At 40.2% G+C, this 19,696-nt stretch overlaps 1 long non-coding RNA gene across 2 annotated transcripts; it reads right to left on the bottom strand.

Annotated features, from left to right (window-relative positions):
* Window positions 1-814: 814 nt before the first annotated feature.
* Window positions 815-19,436, bottom strand: LOC127059807 (uncharacterized). Of its 2 annotated transcripts, none has more exons than XR_007777965.1 (5): window positions 19,223-19,436; window positions 15,064-15,185; window positions 12,626-12,744; window positions 5,990-6,112; window positions 815-2,872 (listed from the first exon to the last, which is right to left on the bottom strand). It is a non-coding gene; the product is annotated as an uncharacterized LOC127059807 (long non-coding RNA). The 2 variants fall into 2 exon arrangements; XR_007777966.1 differs by having other exon boundaries at window positions 15,064-15,158.
* Window positions 19,437-19,696: the final 260 nt, after the last annotated feature.

The raw sequence follows: 19,696 nt of genomic DNA, 5'->3' as shown, positions 1-19,696 counted from the left end.
CAGGAGGTCTGTCTTTCTTCCAGGAAAAGCAATTACTTCCCTCTAAAACCTGCAGAAATGCAGATGCTGTCAGTACAGAAACCAAGGCCTGAACAAGCCTGGATGTATGTAATTGGAGGTTCCCCAAGGCCCTTCATATTTTTGCACAGTTAATCATCAGGTAGAGTTTGTTCGAAGGCCCTTGGGCATCTGTGGATGCTGATTTTATGCCCTAAATAAATGGGATCAGAGCAGTATCAAAAAAAAAAAAAAGAGACATCCCCCAACAAAATTAAAATCACTATCAAATATTTAGCCATTTACATGCATCCATGCTTCATGAATAGGCTCTGTTATGCAATATCACCAGTGCCACTCTGTCCCTAGAGCTGTGCTCTTTTCAGGAGGCTGCTCTGAATTTCTAAATTGCTATTTGGCGCATATCAACTTTACTGATGTCTGGCTGATGCCTTCCCATGCCAAGAAATACACCTTGAATGGGATTTGTTCTGCTCTGGTGTTAAGAAAAGGAAGCATAGCTTAGATGATTCATGATTCATTCTCTTTCTTCATTTGACTGCACTAGTAAACCAACAGTAAAAAATATATATAAATAAAAGCTGTAACCTTAATGTCCCCTGCAAATTTTTAAGCTCTCCTAGGACATACTTCTGTGCATCCTAAATTGTAGTTGTAAGTAGGTAAATCAGCCTGTCAGCAAGACACAAAATTACTGTCCCAAATTTGAACACTGAGTTTGACACCTTGGAGACAAGACCACCAGCTGAGAATTTACACAAGGTTAGTGAGAAATAAAGGCCAATATTCCACTGAGGAAGGTTACAGGATGGGCAGAAAAAACAGGGAAGCATTTTGCTTCTGTGAGAGGCAGCAGAGAGCTGAGGATTTTAAAGAGAACTCACAGCTAAGGTACTAAGAGGGGTGAACCTTTGTTTATTTGTGGATTTTTCCTCATACAAGAAGCTGAGTATTTTAAAACATATTTCCCAGTAGTCTAGATGTGAAACAATATAATCAGGCAAAGAAGAGGGGAATACTAGAAGCCAGACTAAATAAATCTGCAATGATTTTATAGCAAAGGATTCCAAATCAGTCTCCAAAATATCTAAGTTGCAGAAGAATCATAAAATAAAATTCAAAATCTGTTCAATGTAAAAGCTTCTGATAGCATTCTTAATCACACAGCTGCACTATTTAAAAACAATTCTGTAACAAACTGGAGTGTTTTTTACATGATTGGAATATTCATAAATAGAGTGAGTAGTACAACTAAATCTTTTCTAAATGAGATCCTTCTAGATTTACAATGGATGTCTATCTCAATGGAAGTTGCCATGGTTACAGCACAATTCTGCAGGGAGCACATTTCCATCACAAATTGTTACACATTTATATACAAATAGTTTGGGCACATTTTTCCAGCTTCTTTTTAAATGAGAGCTACGAGGAAAATTCTGTATTTGTGCCTGGGCACAGTTATGGTGCAGCTGCACTGGGAATCATCAGATAATTCAGACTGGGGTGGGCTTCAGGAGGTCTCTAATCACAGCTCCTGTTCAAAGCAGAGTCAGCTTTCAGGTGAGACCAGGTTACCTAGGGCTGCACCCAGATACATTTTGGAAAACTCCAAGGTTGGAAACAGCAGAGCTTTTCCTGGGCTGCAGACTTGTGTGCAAGAGATGGCAATGCTCCTGGGCAAATTCTTCCTCCCTCCTTCCTGTGGCTGGGGCAGAGAGCACTCCTGTACAATCTGTCTGACAAGAAAGACCTCTCTGACTTTATTCAGTCAGCTTTGCTCTCCAGGGCTGCACTGAGCCTCCCTTCTCCCCTTCCTGCTCAGAGTGGGAGGCACAAACAGCTCACTCTGTGGTGCTCAAAGGTAATTTCAAAAGCATCCTCGTGTAAAGACAGATGTTTGCTGAGTGCTCAGGTGTCCTGCTGAGGAGGTGTTATCAAAACAAGTTTTTTTTCTTTATTGCTCTGCTGCATTTTATTGCTCTGGTTGCATCAGAGTGTGCCATACTTAGTGAACAGAGTGGTAGCTCCTGTACAATCTCATGTCACCAAGTGCCTGGAGATGAGAGGTCATCTTGCTTCTCAGTGTGGGTACTGGATGATTTGTCAATGTTTGAAGCCAAATTCCACTCCTGAACATCCATCTATCTAGTTTTATTTAACAGCCTCCGTGGTTGCCAGTGTCTGGACAAGTCTTTATTTAAATAGGTTCATGTTAAAGTCCTGAGGATTAGTTTGGGTAAAGGCTTCATGCTATAATTTGAGGTTCAAATTGGGAATGTCCCATAATTCTACTTTATGGTACCAAGGAGAAATTGAAAACAAGGTTAAAAAAAAAAAAAAAAAAAAAAGGAAAAGTAGGATATCTTTGTTTAGGGAGTATGAAGCTGACAACTCTTACATGATATTTTCATAAACTGGTTGCAATACTGTGGGAAGATTGTTTGACTTTTGCTCTGTGAATTCCACCACCAGCAAGGCACAAGGAATAGTCACTCAGTAAGTTCTCACTGTGCCTGTCTGCACTGCACTGACTCCAGGCAGCCAGAGAACAGGTTTGTTGGGCTGCTTTTTTTGGAATATGGAAAGTGTGAGGGGGATCTCTGGTGCTGCACAGAGTGGCAACATTTATTGGAGTGGAGGATTGTTCTAATTAAAGAGTAATACAAGGTTATTTCATTTACAAATTATCTGATGGTCTGCCTGTTGTTCAGCGTCATCTTTTTGGAAGCAAGCCACCAGTCCTCCCCTTAATTCACCCTTCTGTGATATCTTCAACTCCTGTAATGGACTTCTCCATTTGTATAGGCTCAGACATAGCTGATTTGAATATTCCTTCTGATACAACTCTGCAACTCTGAGAAAGAGGAAGGACAATTTTATTCACCAGTTGATAAATTCTAAAATAAATCAGAATTTGTAAAATAAATCTGCCTGTGATTCTCATGTGACTAATTTGGTTCAAGGCTTCTTGGCATAGTTTAGGAGACAAGGCACAATCCTTTTTCTTCTTTTTCCTTTACTGGTCCCTGATAAGTAACATAAATTAGAAAAACCTGCAGGAAATGTGGGCCCTCCTCTGAATCTGAAATAAGTTTTTAACATATGATTATTGATGGTTGAATTGCAAGTACATCACAGAGGCAAGAAGAAAATTTACATTTTCCCAACATACTGACATGTAATAGAAATCAGGCCCACGTGCTGTCTCTGTCTGCTTCTAAATATCCCTGTTGGAATTTGTGCCTATTTATAAATATGTCTAGATCCTAACACCTGAGCATTTAATGCAAATTTATCTCACATGACTGCTGTGAGGATCCCTAATCTGAGGACAGCCCTTGGAATCCATCTTGTCTCTGTTTGGCTTTGTCTTTTGTTCCTCTCTAAGGTTTATTTAAATAAATTTTGAAACATTACAAACTAAGGCTTCCCATCACTTCCCCCCACTCCAGAGAAACCCTTCACTGTGTGAAATGTTGTTATCTATGTGTCTGCACAGCATGAACAGCTCTTTCCTCACCTTCATCCAAAAAGAAACATTGGCTTTGTTGTTTGCTCTGAAGCTATTTCAAAACACACTCTGGTCAGCTCTTCAAGTGATCAGTTCAAAATAAAACTCCAAGCTTATTTAATGATCTCTCTGATGAAACCATTGGTAATTGGCTCTGGTTCCTCTGCTTTAACATCTTGCAGAATCTTCCAGTAGGACAGAGAGTATTTTACTGGAGTTATTTTTTTATCATTCAGCAACTGAAAAAATCTAATCACTACTAAAAATCTTCTGGGCTTTTATTAAGTTAGGTCTGATTTATGTAATTTGCCATAAAGTTCATTAAAGACTTCATTAATTTTTCACCAATCTGTAACAGCCTTATCACTGCTGTTTTTATTATCTGAGATAAAATTAACTAGGTTTGACTTTTTAAATTTGGGGGCAAGTCATTTACCTGCCCTCTCACCACTTTCATAATAATTACATTTTGCTTTGTCAGATGTGAAATGGTTCTCTTCTTATCCATCAGTTCCAGTGATTAGGACCCCATATTTTAGACCAATTGCTGGTGCTGACACTTTGATCTCAGCAGTTTATGTTCTCATTAGCTGACTGAATCTTTGGTCTTTCCCTTTTCCAAAAGAATCACTGGGTTTGAGATTTCTAATGCCAAAAAAACATGGAAAATTCCCATCACCCTGCAGCTTAACCATGAACCCTGAAGGGATTGATGTCAACATGGATTTCACTTGTGTTTGTCCATCTGCCTTTCCTAGACCTCAGTGGTCCTTCCTGGGAGCAAGGGAATATGAAAACCCCACAGAAGTGTGTTTCATGGCAGCCACCACCAGGGTGTTTTGTAAAACAGGATCTTTTTGACTATTTTCTGACCTCTGATAAAATTTTTTCTCCCCCATGCACCATCACCTGTGCTATACCAACACCCATTTGCACTTGATTTCAAATATCAGCCAGTGGTTTCCATAAAGATTGTCATTCCAGCACTTGTTGGAATGCTGGACCTATTAATGGCCTGGCAAATCCCCTGGACCCTTCTGTTATCTGGACTAGTGCCCACCAAATCAACCAAATCTAGTAAGTGATGACCTATTTTCATTCAACTTTTTAAAAATGGCTCCAAGAAAAGTAGGATGAAAGAATTTTCAAAGGAAAAATGAAGCCAGTTCCCACCCTCCTTTTCCTCCACAATTAGTACTGAATAATAATTTCCTCTAAAATCTATCAATACTAATTGGAGAAAAACCAAGATCTTGCAAGAGAAACCCTGCTTTATTCAGAATTGCTGCTGTCTATTCCAGATTCTCTTCCTTGGCCACTTTCCCCTTTACATTTTTACTTGATAGAGTAAAATAGCTGAGTGAGAGGTACCAGTGGCACTTGTGTGATAACCCTGAGCCTTCTGCCACCACAATATTTGGTTTATTTTGTGCCAAAGGAATGTTTCAATGCACAGAGCAGAGCAAAGCTCTTGGTAGGCACAGGGAATGTTTGAGACACTCAAGTGAACTCTGTCACAGACACAGATAAATATGTGTGGTCTCTCTCAGACCTCAGCTTCAGTGGTTTTAATCCCTACCTTTGTGAGGATTTTGATCAAGTCTCCATTTCAGGGACTTCTGGGATGTCCAGCTGACTCTGGTTCACACAGAGATCTTAAGGCTGTGTCTCTTGTGTGCTTTTACTAAAGAGAAGGCATGCAGAGAGGCAAAGAAGGAGCCTTTGCACACATTTTAAACTCTGCTTTGAAGCAGGAGTGTGTTCTGACATTTAACTGAGTGTTTATCCAGAGATATATCCTTTAAAATTTATTTAGTAGCAAAAGAGTGAAAACATCACAATTACCAATGCTTCTGACTCGTCCCTCTCAAAACTTGAGAAAAACTGTGAATACAGTTTATTTGTAACTCTCATGATTGTTACAAATAGCACTCTCCTTCTGCACAACATTTTGGGTCTGAAGACTTGGAAATGTCTGTGTCAGAATGGGAAAGAAAATCACCATCCTTCTGATGACAGTCTCTGGAGAGCCTGTGCTCCAAAACCCCACTCTTCTACTAGCTACTCATAATTCCCCACACATGAAAGTTAAATTAGACTTCATTTAACATCTAAATTAAAATACCTTGTTCTATTTAGGGTTCTTGGTTAATCTTTTTAAAGCTATTGTTCTAATTTTCAGGTTTTCTCTAAATTAGCAATATATCCTCTTCAGATTTCTCCTAAGAGGAAAGCCCTGCATCTTCTCCAAGCAGCATTAACTCCAGTGGGAGCAGGAGCTTGCTCACATGGAATTCACAGCTTTAATGACAAAGATTGGACCTTCTGATAGTGTTCATGTCAGATGAATTAACCCACCTGCAAGGAAATTGCAGAACTAGCATTTCTTACAGTATAATTGAAAGTTTGCATTCATAAAGACCAAAACAAAATAAACAGAAGGAAAACTAAACAAATTACCTCTGTTTTCTTGGAAGCGATATCTTCTTTTCTGTTGTTTCATAACTTTCTATAACTCAAAGGTAACACGCTAACATTATTGAGATGAATTCTTAATATCAAAGAATGAAAGAATCTGTCAGCCTGCAATGAAAAACAAGAAAATTTAGCTTTGCAATGGAAAGGTAATTAAATTCTTCTTGCCAAAATACAGTGTTAGGACTACTTTTTTCAATGCCCTTGCAGCCTCATGGAAGTTCAAGGACTGAGCACCTCTAAAATCAGAAATTAAAAGCTTTTTAATGTCCACCATCTTTTGGGATAGAGAATCCTGAGAGCCTGAAGAGCTGGAGAGAGCTGCCTGTGCTTTGTGTTAGTTTGCAAAGACATTCCCAAAGCTCAGGACAGACACAGAGGAGGAAACATCCCAGACTGAGCAGTGCTGCTCTCTGTGCTCTTTCTGATTTACTGCAGCACCTCTGCATCCTTTCAGCCACTGTGCAGCTGCAGTTGTCTTTTCTCATGGCCACAGCAGGGCCTGCTGCTGACCTGATGCAGGTGAGGCTCTGTGAAATCACCCAGCTCTTTCTCAAGTCCTCGACTGCATGTGTGTGACTGCATGTGTGTGACTGCATGTGTGTGACTGCATGTCTGTGACTGCATGTCTGTGACTGCATGTCTGTGACTGCATGTCTGTGACTGCATGTGCGTGACTGCATGTCTGTGACTGCATGTGTGTGACTGCATGTGTGTGACTGCATGTCTGTGACTGCATGTCTGTGACTGCATGTCTGTGACTGCATGTGCGTGACTGCATGTGTGTGACTGCATGTGTGTGACTGCATGTCTGTGACTGCATGTCTGTGACTGCATGTGTGTGACTGCATGTGTGTGACTGCATGTGTGTGACTGCATGTCTGTGACTGCATGTCTGTGACTGCATGTCTGTGACTGCATGTGCGTGACTGCATGTGCATGACTGCATGTCTGTGACTGCATGTCTGTGACTGCATGTGCATGACTGCATGTGCGTGACTGCATGTCTGTGACTGCATGTGTGTGACTGCATGTGCGTGACTGCATGTCTGTGACTGCATGTCTGTGACTGCATGTCTGTGACTGCATGTGCGTGACTGCATGTCTGTGACTGCATGTCTGTGACTGCATGTCTGTGACTGCATGTGCGTGACTGCATGTCTGTGACTGCATGTCTGTGACTGCATGTCTGTGACTGCATGTGTGTGACTGCATGTCTGTGACTGCATGTCTGTGACTGCATGTGCGTGACTGCATGTGTGTGACTGCATGTCTGTGACTGCATGTCTGTGACTGCATGTCTGTGACTGCATGTGCATGACTGCATGTCTGTGACTGCATGTCTGTGACTGCATGTCTGTGACTGCATGTGCATGACTGCATGTCTGTGACTGCATGTCTGTGACTGCATGTGTGTGACTGCATGTCTGTGACTGCATGTCTGTGACTGCATGTCTGTGACTGCATGTGCGTGACTGCATGTGCATGACTGCATGTCTGTGACTGCATGTCTGTGACTGCATGTGCGTGACTGCATGTCTGTGACTGCATGTCTGTGACTGCATGTCTGTGACTGCATGTCTGTGCCTGCATGTCTGTGACTGCATGTCTGTGACTGCATGTGCGTGACTGCATGTGTGTGACTGCATGTGTGTGACTGCATGTCTGTGACTGCATGTCTGTGACTGCATGTGTGTGACTGCATGTCTGTGACTGCATGTCTGTGACTGCATGTGCGTGACTGCATGTGTGTGACTGCATGTCTGTGACTGCATGTCTGTGACTGCATGTCTGTGCCTGCATGTCTGTGACTGCATGTCTGTGACTGCATGTGTGTGACTGCATGTCTGTGACTGCATGTGTGTGACTGCATGTCTGTGACTGCATGTCTGTGACTCTGCTGCTGCTTTTCCAAATGCCCCTCAGCCTCCAAGGGGGCTGCAACCCAGCATTCTCCTCACAGACCCTTCTGTCACAGGGCTCCTGCCATCCAGACCAGGGAGATTTTCTGCTCCTTGCTGCCCACATCTATCCCATCAGTGCTATCCTAATCCACTTCTTCCATCTGTCACTTCTGTGCTTGGGAAGCCCTCTGCCCACTCTCTGCCTTCAAAGAGACAGTCCTCACCATCACTGCTGTTGGAAATAGAGGCATGCACAGGCTCAGTCTGCACTTGTCAGCAAACTCCAGCTTGGTTATCTCTCTTCTTATTTTCCTTTCCCACAATTGGGGATTTTTCAGGTGGACATTTCAGACTGACATGAGCAAGTTTCTGCTGGAGACTTTTCCATGTCCTGCATTAATCTCTTATTCCAGCCTTACACTTGTCTTCCACACAGAATGACAATCCACAAAACTGCTTGCTCATTTCAGTCAGGCACACCCACATGCAGGCAAGAAGTCCTTTAGGGAACACCAAAAATATACAGATTATTTTGAATCCAGATATTCCCAGCGTGGTCTTTACTGGGAGCAGCTGTACATTATTCACCCTAGCTGCTGGCTCAAGAGTACAGGCTCTTTTTCCAATGAACATTTCATCCTCATGAAAGTTTTGCTTGGGGTTCTCCAATAGCCTTATGAATATTTTAAAGTGTCTTCTAGCAGCAGTACTCCTCTTCCATATAATGTCCCCTACAATCAGTTCTCAGTTTGGTAAATATCTTGCTCACAACCACCATGCACTCTGTATTTCAGAGAAGAACAGCAAGGGAGCACAGGTCTGTCCTGTGCACCTGCAGGTTTTTCTCTGTGCTTTCTACATTGCCTACTGACTGGACATGTTTTGTGGTGGGCTGTAAAAGCAGAAGAGCACAAGGCTTCCTGTGGTGTGAATTTTGTAAGAGTTAGCTACTCCCTGGTGAATGTCAATGTGTGGCAATACTTTATATATTCCATTAAGCAAAGGTGCTGCATGCTGGCTTTTTACTTTGCACCAGAATTCTGTCTCACCCAGCTGCAGTCAGTTCTCACTGTCTGTATCAGCAGTTGTCTCTAACATGTCTTATCAGACCATCTTTCAACAGGCAATTCCAAAAGCTGGTGACACTATACAGCACCCAAAAGAGACAGTCAAAAAATAGATTCTCACAGGAATCTCCTCAACCATCGAGGAGAAATATCTTCTCTAGGAGAGACAAATATACAAAACAAGGCATGGCATTATGCACAATGCTTTTCCAATAATATGAGTAGGAAAAATTATGTGGCACTGAAACTGTTACTCTTAAACTCATTTTTTTCCCAGATGAATCCTTGAGAATTTTTATGCATTCTTTTAAAGGCAATAAAATACATTATGTTGTCCTTAGACTAATTTTTAAAACAGAAACGAGATATTTGAGAATTAAAATCAATAAAAATTGGTGAAGCCTCCCTTTGAATTGAATTTCAACACAGTGACACATTCATTGTCTGACCCACAGAGGAAGTTCTTTTACTGCTGTTTGTGTCCTATGCACTTCTGTCATTCCTTGCATCTTTTGTACGTTTAGACCCATTTTTAGCTGTGAAAGCACACAATTCCATTTAATGTGTAGCCAGAAAAGAAGCTTACATTTTTTGCCAGATCTACACAGAAACAGCAGTACTAAGATCTTTTTTTTTAAATAAGGTGAAAGATAGAGGGAGCCTTCAGGCCAGGAGTAGAGGTAGTTGTGTATTAAATGTTATTTTCAATTAAAACACCAGTCAAGTGTAACTTGTAAGTGAAACTTGTAACTTGTCACTAATCCTGGATTGGTCATTAATTCTCTTAGATTTTTATTAACCTGCTCCCTATTTATTATTCATATATATATATATGAATAATAAATAGGGAGCAGGTATATGTATATCCATCCATGTGTATATATATATATATATATATATATATATATATGGGTATACATATTAATTGCTTATAATTCAGAAATAAATACTTATCCAGGAATTCTTAGTTATTAAAATCAACATTTTGTTAATGTTTTCTAACTCATTATTTCAGTCCAGAACATAACAATATAGCCAAAAGGCTAGAACTAGCATTTTAAAACAGTTTTATGCTTTGAGGGTTTTTTCCTACCCTCATTCTGCAAAGAGTACCTTTCATAAGGCATTTTTTGGCATTGGCTGAATTTTGGGTTGTTTGGGGTTTTTTTTAATTCTAATTGAGGAGAAACAGCATATCAACATTTTTCAGACCAGCACTCTGCAAAATGCTGAGGTGAACATTTTATCTGCTGTATTTTTTAGAGAGACTGTCATTTAAATGCAGGGCAAAAATAGGATACAGTCATTTAAACACATTTTGTGACAGACATTTTAATCCCTAGTGCATAATTTGTGAACAGCAAGTAAAAGAGTATCTGAGGTTTCTGAGGGTGTTACAGAAATAAAAAACCTTAAGAAAATATAAAAATAAGCAATATTTTGTAGTTCTGATTCACAAATATTTTGAGATTTGGTGCTATAATCCCTAAGTGCATCCTTAACATTTCCAGAGTAAACCAATGATAAATTCTAAGGACAGAACTCAAGACAAAAAAATTATTCTTAAACTGATGCACCTCGAAATTATTTTGGAAAGTGTGTTGCTTACAGACATACTCAGGTCCTTTAGTCCTGAAATATTTATGCCATGAAGAAACTCATCTGATGAAAAATTTCATCCAAATCTGGTACATTCAAATTACAGCTTCCCAACTGAGTGTTCTTTTTGTAAAGAACTACATCAAAACTCAGGTCTAAACACATCTAATCTTAGTTTAGACCCAGATCTAAATTTCACATTCCTATTCATAGTATATTCTATCCTTAGTGGATCAATCTCAAATCTGCAAAAAAAAAGGATTATATTTTTATGTAAATATTAATCACATATAGTACCCAGTGCTGTTGATTCTGAGAGCCTTTCTTTTAATTTGAATTTAAAAGTCCAATTCTGAAATTCTGTCCTATGGTCAAATTGTTTCTCTGAGCAATTGTATTGAAATAATCAATCTGTATTCCATTTTTGAGTTATAAATCATGACTTTCAAAAGTAATTTTTCCTCAAAAATTATGTAAATCCTTGTACAGTAAATCCAAATCAACTGGGATTTGGTTAGATTTGCTTTTCAAATGTCTCTCCTTAGTTCTTTGCAGCTAAAATGAGAAATATCTCTATTTTCTAGTCTGCCAGAATAATCTGGATTTTGTGTCCTGTAAGAAGGAACCTGTTTCCAGCTCTCTCTGACCATGTAGAGGTGCAGTGCTCAGTGCAAGTTCCCAGTTCCTCCTGAGGCAGTGGGAGCTGGAATGCCACAGCAGCTGCAAACTCCTCTGCTCCATCCCCATTTCCAGCCTGCCAGCCCGGCTTCTCTGCCCCTGTTCTTGTTCAGATCTCTCCCAAGTTCATCAGCAGTTCTGGGCTCCTGGCAGACCTGGAGACCAGAGCACTTCTGCGCCCCTCCATGTCCCCTCTGCTCTTTGTCCCTTGGCTGGCTGTACCCCTGACATGGCACACTAGGACATGGTCACATCGTTCATTTAGAGAGGATGTGGCACTGCAGAGTCTGCCCACCAGCACCAGGGCAGGACTCACTCCCTGAAAACAGAGCCAGGCTGCCCCAACCCTCTGCTGAAGGTCAAACAAGGAGTTATCCTGGAAAGGTGCTTGGGTCAGTTCTGAATTTCAGCATGACACAGAACACATGGCCTTATAGGAAATGCAGGGATTGGAAATGCAGCTCGGGATTGGAAATGCAGCTCAGGATTGGAAATGCAGCTCTGGATTGGAAATGCAGCTCAGGATTGGAAATGCAGCTCAGGACTGGAAATGCAGCTTGGGATTGGAAATTCAGCCCAGGAATAGAAATGCATCTCAGGGCTGGAAATGCAGCCCAGGACTGGAAATGCAGCTCAGGACTGGAAATGCAGCTCCTTGACATTCTGTTGTTGTAAAGCACTGTGGAATTCTGCCAGACAGCTATGAAAAGAAATAGTAGGCTTCTCTTTTAAAGCAGGCTATGAAAAGCAGAGAAGATTATTCCAGCTATACAGCAGAGCCTGGACTTAAATTAAACAGTGACAAGCTGCCTATATTTCTTAAACTCATTACAATTATTTAACAACATTTGTGCTCTGGTTGGATAAATCATGGAAAGCAATGCTCTTTCACAAAGGTTCTCCATGATTAACATTGAATAACTGCTTTACTAAGCACCTCTTGCTACTCCTGATAACAGAAGTAGCTGCTTGCTCTCCATTATACAATTATCAGGCTCTAATCCTTTTATAGACTGTAATCTAGCTTTGGGCTTTTCCCAATTCATAGCTATGCCTTTAATTGAGTTTACTTAGGAGGTGAATTGTGCAGTTGTCAGTAACAAAACTGACAGCCTCATTTTTCTGCTTCTCAAACAGCTAGCCATGCAAACAGACATAATATCTGGCAGGCTCTTGCTATTTGTCTGTCAGACCCACACTTTATCTTCATTGTTTGTCTAAAATACCTTCTCTCTCTAAAATAATTTACAGGTTCCTGTGGCTTCCTGGAAGCTGGGAGAGTCTGTAACAATGCTGTCAGTGTGGTGTCCAACCACACAAACTGATCAGATTCTTCTATTAGTCTGAACTGTTTTTTAAAGGAAATTTATTACCTAAAGCAATTTACCCAGAGTCTAACAGAGTTGCTGTTCTGTCTCAATTCCATCCAGAAAAGCAGTGTAAGCCCATCAGAGGGAAACAAATACTCCTCCCTTTGAAGCCAATGTTGAACCTGAAAATGGAGATAGAAAATAAGATTTTTTTCACTGAAGTAATGCAGAGATAAAAGGTAGTTTCTAGTCTCAAGAAACATTCAAAATACATAGTAAGAGGGAACCTCTGTTGTTCTGCAAAGAGGAGAACTGGGCAAACTCAACCTACAGTCCAGCACAGGCTATCAGAGGTTGCTGTGTTTAGTCTGCTCTGGATGGACAGAGAGCTGCAGCACATGCTCCAAAAGTGGTCATTACAAGAACTTTGGGGGATATTTAATTTTATTTTTTTTTAAATGAGGATCAGACATGGCATAAGTCACCTTTCAGATGCAGATACCCCAGTGCATCATCAAAACGGCACTGTCCAGAACTAAGGATGATTCTACAGTGAAGAAAATCTTTAACAATTCAGAAGGTGACAGGTGTGATGTGACACACAGAATAAGAAAAAGTAGAGGAGATCATTTTTCCATCTCCCTGAGCAAGGCTGCACTCCTGCAGATGTGTTTGTCACCATGAAAGGGATTGCTCTTCTTCAGAGTGGAAAGGCCTTTTAATTTTCCAGCATTATCATTTCAGCTTGGTACTGCCCAGGTTAAATCACTTGTGTGCCTCAGATGAAAGTTTACAGATAAAGCCCAATGAAAGCAGGAGCAGGCCCACATTTCCTAGAAAACACACATATAATAGACAGGAAATCAGTCTCTGATATTCTCAGATCCTGAAGGGCTCTCTGCTGCAGTGAAGCTGGGGGGGAGGATGAGAAGAGCTGTAAAAGTCAAAGGCTGTGTGTCCCTGTGCTGGGATTGTGCCTGAGCAGGGCAGCAGCCAAGGTCTCAGCACAGCACCCAGAGCACTCCATGCACTGAGGCTAAATAAAGAGTTTGAGCCTTGTGCTCATCAAAGACAGAAACTCCCTCTCGGTGAAAACTTACTTATTGCACTGCAGGCTCTGCTCTGCTCAGCAAAAATCATGTTTCTGTAGCCATGATATTTTCTGAAAAATCCTTTCCTTAGGATTTTTTCTCCTGAGAAGCCCCAAAAACAAACTGCAAACAATGATTCTCTGCTGCTGTGGGATGCACCAGGTGGGGCTGGGATTGGTCTCTGTGGTTGTTTCTCATTCATGGCCAATCCCAGCCCAGCTGTCCAGACTGTCTGGGTCACAGACAAACCTTTGTTATTCATTCCTTTTCTATTCTTAGCCAGCCTTCTGATGAAATCCTTTCTTCTGTTCTTTTAGTATAGTTTTAATATATTATCTATCATAAAATAATAAATCAGCCTTCTGAACATGGAGTCAACTTTCTCCTCTCTTCCCTCATCCTGGGACCCCTGTGAGCACCACCACAAATGGTGCCCCCAAGTGAAGAAACCACCACAATGTTTCAGTCTGCATCAGCTACCAGCAAATGTTTACATTTTTTACTTGTGTGTTTTTAAAAAATACAAAGACATTATTAATTCTGATTCTTACTTTCCTGAACTGCACCATAATGCCATAGAATAAACGTATTTTCACCGGTGCTTTATCTTCTCTAAAATTAGTTTCACAATGCTTCATAATTGAGTTCAAAAGCACTTCCAGAAATACAGTACAGCTAACACAAAACCTTCATATAATCTCCTGATTTTCTTCAAGTGTGATGGCAAATTTTTTGCAAGTGTGACTCCTAACAATTGTCAGAATAATAATAATCTGGTTTTTATGACACTTCTAGTCTAAAATGAGAAATCTCAGTTTCTGAAGAGTTTTAGAAACATTTTATTTTCATAAAAAACTATTAGAAACAACACATTTAAAAGAGCTAGTATTTTCTTATCATGTGTATGCATTTCTGAGTGCCAATGGCAGTTTATCTGGCTAGCCATGAATGGTAATTAATCACAGCAATATGTTCATCACAATGTCACCCATTTTCCCCTTTAATTCCAAGCAGCTTTCCCCAGCAAGGAAAACTTACAAATCCAAGATCCCAGAAATTACAAAGTATAATTGCTCCAGACACTGATTTTTCCAGATCTACTTATGACAGTAAATAATAATAATAATAATAATAATAATAATAATAGTAGATATAGTGCTCTTGCCATTGAAGTATATAATTTCCTAAATAAAGGTCAGTGTTTCTGAAATATTTTTTCAGAAGCAGTACATGAAGTGCTGCTTTAATGAGTCAGAGAGTAGAGAAATATTTTGGTTCATTTTTCTCAAACAATGCCTCAGCTCATAATTAGCACCCATTTGGTTTAGACAGCTAAAGGGGATTGCCTTCATATGGCTAAAAACAGAATGCAGGCACATACAAAAGCAGAAAAATGTAAAAGTTTGTTACCTGGGGTATTCCTTGTTTTCACTTCATGCCACTGAACTATGCAGGCATCCAAGACCACTCAAGTGGGATCATTTAGGAGTATGGAATATCAGTAACTTGGGAGAATCAGAGACAAATATGACCTTCAGAGACACAGAAAATTTGCATAAACCAATAATTTGTACAATACATTTTGTGTTACAGAACACCAGCAAGCTGCAGATCTAGATATGTTTTTATTATGCAGTGATCGACATTAAAAATTCCATTATCACAGCTAATAGCTTTGTGGTGGCTAAGGCATGATCAGAATATGCTGTCTTTATTGTCAGTATTAATGTCATCTTTCCATTTGCTGATAAGACTAAAACCTTCTTTTATTATGAGATTAGGCAGATTTGACTTTGAAGATATACACACACTGATACACATGACATTGTTAAAGGTCCTTTTCCCTCCTCAAGTTAAAAATGTGTTTTTCCCCAGTAAATCTGCCTGTGGTATATAAATTTTTGTTTAAAGCATGTCACTGCTTTTCTTCTCAGAGGCAAAATTGCTGGGCTTTTTATTTTAATTTCCTCTTGGATAAAACTTTAATCTAAGTCTCCTAAAGGCACAAGAAGGTCTGAAGTGGGATTACTGGTGAAAAGTCTTCTGGAATGACCTTCTTTCCAGAATAAAATTAAAGTTTGAGGATTTTAGATGAGAGAAGGCACCCTGCTGCAGCACATCTTCCTCTTGCTGCTTTACACGAGCATATTGAAGCAATGTTCCTTTAAATTTGTTTTCTGTGTGTATTGACTTTCAAGATGCACAAAAAGTCAACATCATTTCAAACTCAGTTTTTCAGTGAGAACAAGTGCTGCATCATTTTTATTTTGATGTTTCTTGTATCCAACACTATTCACCAGCAGATGAAACCACAGCCTTTTGTAAGCCAGAGGAAAAAATAAATAGCTCAAATCTTTCATCTTTGAGCAGAAATCACTGGGAAATCCAGCTGCTGCCCCCAGCCCTTCACACAGGAGGTCCAGAGAGGTTCAGTTCTTTTCCTCTCTCTAATTCACTTGCATGAAGCTATTGTTGGAAATGATGCTCTGCAAATGGCAGCAGTGCAGGGCCAACAAAGCACAAGGAATGAGTATCATTTTAAAATTTACTGGCAAATCAAAATTTATTAGAAGCCCATTGAAAGCTATGACTGAATGTGAAAAGAAAAAGAAAGCTGCTGGTAGGAAATTAACAGAAACACAGTAAAGTCACCGTTCCAGAGGCAGTGGCCTCTGTTCACATGAGAAATATGCTCTCTGGAGGGTTTTGCTACATCTTAATATCCTTAGTGGTGGCTGCTAAAATGTCACCTTCTCCCTGCAGCACCAGAAAACTGTCCTTTCTTGTCCAACTCCAATTTGGCCCCAGCAATGCACACACAGTGCTTCTAGGCCTGATCATTGCAATCCATTAGAGCAGGAATGAAGCCATTTGCCTGGAGACAGCTCCAGCTGTATCCACCCACTGGCTCAGCAGCCACAGCTGCCAGTTCCAGGCCACCAACTCTGCCCCAGATCCCTGCAGAACCCACAATCCATCTCCAAGCTCTCGTCTTCCCAGTGAGAGGGGGCTGCCTAACCAGAGCCATCCCTGAGGCTGGCACTGACTGCAGCCTGGGCACAGGGTGAGGATCCTCTCCTGCAGAAGGAGCTGGCCACTCCCTCCCAGATGGGCTCTCTCCAGCAGTTTTCCAAGCCAGCTCCTGGATTCTTAGTCTGCTCAAACCACCCACTGAAACGAGGGTGATTTGCATGCACTCAGGATGATCAGATTCCCAATCTCTTTCTTCTGGAGAATAGTATTGAGTTAATTAAGATGCTGAAATAGAATTGAGGCCTTGATAGTTATTATCTAAATTATTGTTATATGTCAATACTTTTATCTGAAAAGAGTGTCTTATGATATTTGGGTTCTTAAAAGTTTGTGAAAGTGTAGCTTGCCACTGTTGCTGTACAAACACAGAAGCTGTGATCAGACACTCATGAGATTGAGCATGCTGACAATGGACCAAAAGTCTCTGATAACAGGCAGATGTCCAGGCAGGAACATTGAAACCAAGTAGGAACACAGCACCAATTTCTGTGATATCTTTTCCCAGTTTGCTGCAGTCTTTGCCTTAGGAAGTCCCTGAAGGGATTGACCCTACTTTTGCACTTAGTAGGGTTTTCTAATATATAATATTTTTGCAAATGTTTCTGAACAAGCAGCCGTTCTCCTTGCCAAACAAACACAGGAGGAGAATAGGTGTAAGCATGGGACTACATCAGCATTGTAAAAATAACACTGAAGGGTGTCCTTATCTGCAGCAAGCCAAAAAGGGATCAAAACTGCAATTTCTGTTCTTCATGCTGCAGCCTCATAGAGGTTAGCTTTCTGAAGGAGTGCAAGCTCTCTGACAATTCCCAAATTCTTTCCTAGGAAAGGACAGCAGTGTATATACTGATCCTGGTCACACACACAGCTCAGCCAGGCTGAAGCCAGAGCAAGAGCCAGGTGAGCACTGGGTACAGACATTCCAAACCCCAATTTATTAGTAACTAAGCAAGGATCTCCATCCTAGTTCTATTGCTTTATATTTATATAAAGCAATAGAACTAGGTCTTTATATTACCCACACACAATTATCACCTCTCAATGTATTGCTTAAAGCAGGAATGCAGCACACCTGTACTGGATCAGCCCAGAGGTGATTTCTCTTCCATCTGGGATGCCAAGGGAAGACTGTAGGAATAGGCAGAGCTTATGCATGTGTACAACAACTTCCCACTTTTAGAGTTCTCTATTTTGAAATGCAGGCACTGGAAAGGTGCTTCATTCCATTTGCCTTTCTGACTGTCACTGGGCACAAAGTTGTCTTTTTCACACAACCATCACAACACCAAGATTTCTGAGTCATAATGGTCAGCTTGGAACTCATCATCCCATGCATGATTGCTGCTCATCATTTATTTAATTAATTTCTATTCAATTTCACCTGCCATTTTACTTTCCAAGTTTCTCCATCTTATAAGTGTTTGCATTTCTGGCTGTGGTTTTGTAAACTCTGCATCTCAGGGCAGATAGGAAGTACTGTATGGAAAGAGAAAATGGGAGGGGAAAGCCATGGTAGAAATGCAATACAATGAAAACAAAGTGTGCTTCATTTCATGAAATAAATTGAGATCATGCAAGAGCACCAGGGGGGAAAAAAAAATCAATAGATTCTGACTCATTTATTGATAAACACAGAAGACAGTTTATGTAGCATTACAAGAGGAGTATGTGAAAAAACACAGTTTGGTTCAATTTCTTTTTTTTAGCATTAACACAAATAGTTAAGCAAGAATCTGGTAAGAACAAACATATTTATAGGAAGAAACACTGGAAATTTGGTGAATGTCCTCATCTACTGAGCTTTAGATTGCTTATATTCAAGCCTTTGGAAATTCTTCTATTTCTAATTGTGATACTGGTTGTAGAAGAAATAATCTTCAATATTTTGAACTCAACCTTTTAATATTGTAAACAATTGTAGAACAAGCAGAGGGTATAAAATGGGGCCTTTTTAAATTTTTACAGGTAGTAAGCACGTTGTAAATTACTCCTTGAAATTGCAGCCATTAAAGGTAACTCCCTATTACAAAGCTTGGACAAGCACAATTCTAGGAATATTGCCTGCTTTTCACTGTGCAATTGGCATTTCTTGGAGCAAAGATTTTGAATCAGTAAATGTACCTGTGACCCCAACCTCCTCAGCTACTTAAATGCAAGTACTCAAGTGAAATATGAGCTACCTCTCTTCTTCAGTTGGACAGAATTATCACACACAAGTGCATTAAGAGTCTCTTTGCTGTTTGGCCAAATTCTAGGAATTTCTGTGCCAGATCTAGTGCAGCATCCTGGCAAAGTCTTGTGCAGTTTATTCCCAAACCTCCCTGTATTGAAGCAATAAAAACACAAGGCTAGGCTTCAGCTTGAGGGATAAGGCTGCAGCTGTGGAAAAACAGCTGTTTCATCAATGGCTTGGCTGGCACCAAAGGGAAAAGGGTGTGCAATGCTGAATGCAATGACAAAGAAAGCTGAGAAGTATCAGCTGTTACCTGAAGCCACTAGAGAAAATCAAAGTCTATTTTAAAACATGCAGACTTACCTGGTTGGCTGGATTTCCTGCTGATTGCTCTCTAGAGATACTCGGCCACAAAATATCCTGGTTCATCATAATACCTGGGGCAATTTGTTAGGTTTGCCACCTGTGTTGTCAATCTGAAGCAGTGTTCCTTTAAATCCATAAAAGAAGTCAATATCCAGAAGGTTTTCAAGGCTAGAATATGATGTAGTTGTGAAGCAAACAGAGGAGCAGCAGCATGAATGACAGATTTACTAAAACATTAGGCTTCACCTAAGGCCAAAATCATGTGTAAGTGGAATAAAATTGCCACTAATGATCTTGGTCATTAATGTTTAATTATGAATTTCATTATGTAAAGTTATTGTAAAGGATTTCATTAGTAACAATTAGAGTGCCTCACATCTAATTTATATGCACCTGTTCTTAATTACCATGGTATTGAAATCAATACTGAAAAATGTTTAGGTACTTTATATTCAGCATCATGTGCTGTAT

This window comes from Serinus canaria, chromosome 7 (genome assembly GCF_022539315.1).
Source record: "Serinus canaria isolate serCan28SL12 chromosome 7, serCan2020, whole genome shotgun sequence".
Classification (NCBI taxonomy): Eukaryota; Metazoa; Chordata; class Aves; order Passeriformes; family Fringillidae; genus Serinus; species Serinus canaria.
This window is presented reverse-complemented; position numbering and strand designations above follow the sequence as displayed.